At 40.3% G+C, this 5000-nt stretch overlaps 1 protein-coding gene across 1 annotated transcript in view; it reads right to left on the reverse strand.

The window, feature by feature from the left end:
- The window catches only part of LOC119596990, a 33546-nt gene that overhangs the window by 27494 nt on the left and 1052 nt on the right, over positions 1–5000 (reverse strand). The window lies entirely within an intron of this gene.

The raw sequence follows: 5000 nt of genomic DNA on the forward strand, positions 1-5000 counted from the left end.
ATTTAACCCAATCACCCCGGATTTATGTTCTGTCCCTTGTAGGTTTTTGTGAATTTTGTTACATACAGATGGTTCCACATGTGCTCAGCCTCCAAGGAGTCTATCAGTAGGCCCTACTGACTGATCTTGATTTCCCCATTCCTTGAATTGGCGGGAAAATGCATTTTTCCTTTTAATACAATTGATATCAATACTGTTATTATTGTTATTGATGTTATGATTATTAAAGTATTATTAAAATCTTGTTAACATTTAAGACAATGAAATAATGCAAAAGATCCTTTCCAAAAGTCAAGGAAAAGGGTAAACAGGTGAGAAAGGTAGGACTAATAAGTGACCCCTTGATGACTAAGCACTTGTAGAGCCATCTGTGTGTGAATACAATAAATAAACCTGTGTTACAGTGGGCATGGCATGTATTCTTGCCAAACATGCCGATTGGGTTAACTAATACATATGATGATTCACCGGAGATAAAAAGAAGAATTGGCATTGTCAAAAATGCCACAATTGCTCTCAATAACACCTGGAAAGACCAAAGCATTACCTTACGGACAAAGCTGAGGTTATTGAACTCATTAGTTTTCCCAATTGCATCATATGGTTCCAAGTGTTGGGTGCTGAAGTAGATAGACAAGAAAAAGATCAATAGTTTTGAAATGTGGTGTTACAGACGAGTACTGCATATTAGCTGGACAGAGAAGAAGACGAATGATGAAGTGCTGAGAAAAATAAATTGTAAAGACCGGCTGTTGGACATCTTGAACAAAAGGAAATTAAAGTTTATTGGTCATATAATGAGAAGTAAAAGTATTGAGAAAAACTTGCTGACAGGGCTGGTGATAGGAAACAGAGGAAGAGGCAAACCGAAGACAAGACTGAGCGACAACATCAAAGATATTTGTGGGTTGTCGATGGTATAAGTGGAAAGAAAAGAGTAAGATCGAGTTGAGTGGCGAAGGATGGTGGAGAGGTCCACGACGGCTCAAACATGAGCATACCGTTATTGCTGTAAGAACCACTTATGGGTTAACAGAATGGTTCGAAGTCAAACAAGGAGTACGACAAGGTTGCATTCTGTCTCCGCACCTTTTTAATATATATTCTGAAGCAATTATGAGAGGTGCTCTAGAGAATTTGGAAGGAACTATAAATGTTGGAGGATACAAAATATCAAATCTAAGATACGTCGATGATATAGTTTTAATTGCCAGCAGTATCATTGAACTACAACAACTACTAGATAAAGTTAGAGAAGCAAGCGAAATTCAAAGATAACTGGCAATGAACGATGATGAAGATGTTACAATCAATGGAGTGGTTTTGGAAAATGTGAAAGAGTTCACTCATCTTGGAGCTGTTTTAACTAATACATATGATTCACCGGAGATAAAAAGAATTACCATTGCCAAAAACGCCACAGTTGCTCTCAATAAAATCTGGAAAGACCGAAGCATTACCTTACAGACGGCGCTCCTGGGCAGCCAAGGCCAGCTGTTGGCCTCACCTGTCACTTTTTCTAATGATATACAAATATGTTTATCAGTATAAACCCCGCCAACTCGCACTGGGCCAGCGCGAGTTGGCTGATAAAAAACAAAAAAGATGGTACAAGTGGAAAAAGCACAAGATCGAGTTGAGTGGCGAAGGATGGTGGAGAGGTCCACAACTGCTCAAACATGAGCATACCGTTATTAATGATGATATGCATAGGCCGCGGTGGCCGAGTGGTTAGAGCATCGGACTCAAGATTGTCATAACAGCAATCTGAGTTTGCGGGTTCGAGTCACCGACCAGCAAGTTGTTCCCTTGGGCAAGGAACTTCACCTCGATTGCCTACCTAGCCACTGGGTGGGTAAGCCAGCCCAAGTCAGTACCGGTCCCAGACCCAGGTAAATAGAGAAGGTGACTCGATAAAAACACCGGGCGGAAGGCAACAGCAAACCACCGCTCTAAATTGCCCTTGGGTGTGTGTGTGTGGTGTGGTGTGTGGTGTGTGTGTGTGTGTGTGTGTGTGTTGTGTGTGTGGTGTGGTGTGTGTGGTGTGGGTGTTGTTGTGTGTGTGTGTGTGTGTGTGTGTGTTGTGTGGTGTGTGTGGTGTGTGTGTGTGTGGTGGTGGTGTGTGTTGTGGTTGTGTGTGGTGTGTTGGTGTGGTGTGGTGTGTGTGTGTGTGTGTGTGTGTGTGTGTGTGTGTTGTGTGGTGTTGTCTTTGTGTGTGTGTGTGTGCTGTGTGTGTGTGTGTGTGTGTGTGTGTGTGTGTGTGTGTGTGTGTGTGTTGTGTGTGTTGTGTGTGTGTGTGTGTGTGTGTGTTGTGTGTGTGTGTGTGTTGTTGTGTGTGTGTGTGTGCTTGGGTGTGTGTGTGCTTGGGTGTGTGTGTCTGTGTGTGGTGTGCCTGTGTGTGTGTGCTTGTGGTGTGTGCTGTGTGTGGTGCGGTGCCTGAGTGTGTGTGTGTGTGCCTGAGTGTGTGCTGTGGTGTGCCTGATGTTGTGGTGTGCCTGTGTGTGTGTGTGTGTTGTGTGTGCCTGTGTGTGTGTGTGTGTGCCTGTGTGTGTGTGTGTGTGTCGTGTGTGTGTGTGTGTGTGTGGTGTGTGTGTGCCGGTGTGTGTGTGTGTGTGTCCTGTGTTGTGCCTGGTGTGTGGTGCCTGTGTGTGTTGGTGTGTGTGTGCCTGTGGTGTGCTGTGTGTTGCCTGTGTGTTGTGTGTGTGTGTGTGTGTGTGTGTGTGTGTGTGTGTGTGTGGGTGTGTGCCTGTGTGTTGTGTGTGCCTGTGTTTGTGTGTGTGCCTGTGTGTGTGTGTGTGTGTGTGTGTGTGTGTGTGTGTGTGTGTGTGTGTGTGTGTGTGTGTGTGTGTGTGTGTGTGTGATACATGTGATATGTCTGACATGAGTGATATGTGATGTGTGATATGTGACGTGTGTGATATGTGTGTGCGTGCGTGTGTGTGCATGTGTGACGTGTGCGTGCGTGTGTGTGCATGTGTGACGTGTGTGTGTGACGTGTGTGCATGATGTGTCTATGATGTTTGTATGGTGTTTGTATGGTGTTTGTGTGGTGTTTCTGTGGTGTTTCTGTTACGTGTCTCAGTGCTCTGTATGTATGTTTGTGATGTGTGTATTTGTGCATCTGCATGCATGTTTGTGATGTGTGTATTTTTGCATCTGCATGTATATGCAAGTTATGTGCATGTATGTGTACAAAACAATGTCTTTCCCAAAAAATTTATCTGAAATAATTCAACAAAATTTAGAAGCAATAAAAGATAAACCTATGTTAGCAATCAAAATATCAAAAAACCTTCATGAATATAGTTGTAGCAATTTATTCACACAGAATGATCTAGTCCAACATATATTTTGCAAGAATATATAAGGTGCTTCATTAGCCACAGCAAATACTTGACCACACCTAGATTTTTTGCCCAATAACTCTCTCTCAGGAAATAAATTCTCTAAATTTAATATAACAATTTCATTTGCTACTGTTGTATATCTAATACTGGTATTTTACCCTATCATGTTACCTTTATATTCTAATTTATTAATAATCTGGAAAGGCCCTGGAACCATGGATACCAGGAACTCAGTACCTCTGAATGGTTAACAATTATAATTTGGTGATGTTTTGACCCCTCTCTATGGTGTGAGCCACCTTTCTATGGTGAGCAGTTAAATTGCAATTAAAAAAGGAAATTGGTAGTTATATCTTGCCTCTTTCCTCTAGCCACATGGCACAGAGAACCATTCCACTATCCCTATCTCTCAGCCTACCCCACTAGGCAAATTCCTCTCTTCCAACTGGCATGTCAAATAACAAGTACATAAACCATGGCTTTCATGCCCAAGATACAGGTTTTCTTCTTTAACTTTCAAATTAGATAGCTCATATTCTATCCAAATCTAGTTGAAACTTACTATGATCTGCAATGGAGTCTAAAACTAAAAGGTAAGCAAGCCTCTGATATATCTAGCTTGACTCAAAAAATTCTACAGTCCAGTAAAAGCTACTAAACTTGCCTCTAGTATATTCCAGTAAGATAAAGCCTATAGGCCCAATATAATGGCAATATATAAATATATCAATTATAGAACTGATAAAACCTCTATCCTACAAAAATTTTGGAGGAGATGCTAGCCACAACAATTACCTGAAAAACTGATGTCCTGCAACTTTCCCTAATTTTCTTGCCTTGCATTGTCTTAACAAAACCAGAATATTCAATACATTTTATTTTTTTCAGTTTTCAAGAAGCATATATAAAATGTATATATATAATCTTAATCCAATATAACGTTCTGATATATGCCTCTTATGATTAACCTTACATGGCTCTTACTGTAATAGCAACCAGATAACAAATAGGTTGGTGTCAGTATGAAAGCCATAAAAATAATCAATTCATCACATTTTCTAATAAATTTCTAGAATACCCACATTGACCTATGGCTGCATGCTTTTTGGTAGAATAGATTGCCTTCTGAGAATGTAATTCCTCCAACTCTTGATTAGTTTAAAAGATCAACTAATATGTTTTGACTATGTAAATAGCTGATGACTTTCTAACATCTCTTTCTTTCTCTGGTGTGTTTTGACCTGCACTGAAACCTTCAGAGGTATAATTTAAAAAAAAATTCTGTGTGGCTTTTTAAATGGCTTACCATAATAACACTAATAATAAGGGCTGGTAAAGCCCAGTTAGCCTCTGCCACATAAATTTTGACAAGCTCTTAGACTTCACCAAAAATACAAGCTAAAAAAAACTCCTTCCCAGAACATATTCTGTGAAGGTTTGTTAGCACTTGCCAGAGTACAAAGTGTTGAGGTCTCAGACTGACTCTATGCTGCTACAGAATAGGCCTTTTATCGCAGATCATGGCAAGCTTCAAGTGGTTTTGAACTGAACATATTCAAAATAAAAAAGTAATGAAAAATAAAAATAAAAACACACTTTTTGAAGGCCATAACAGGAGTCTCTTGTGATGGAGGTTTCCTGTTTCGATATCTT

This window comes from Penaeus monodon, chromosome 38, assembly GCF_015228065.2.
Source record: "Penaeus monodon isolate SGIC_2016 chromosome 38, NSTDA_Pmon_1, whole genome shotgun sequence".
Classification (NCBI taxonomy): Eukaryota; Metazoa; Arthropoda; class Malacostraca; order Decapoda; family Penaeidae; genus Penaeus; species Penaeus monodon.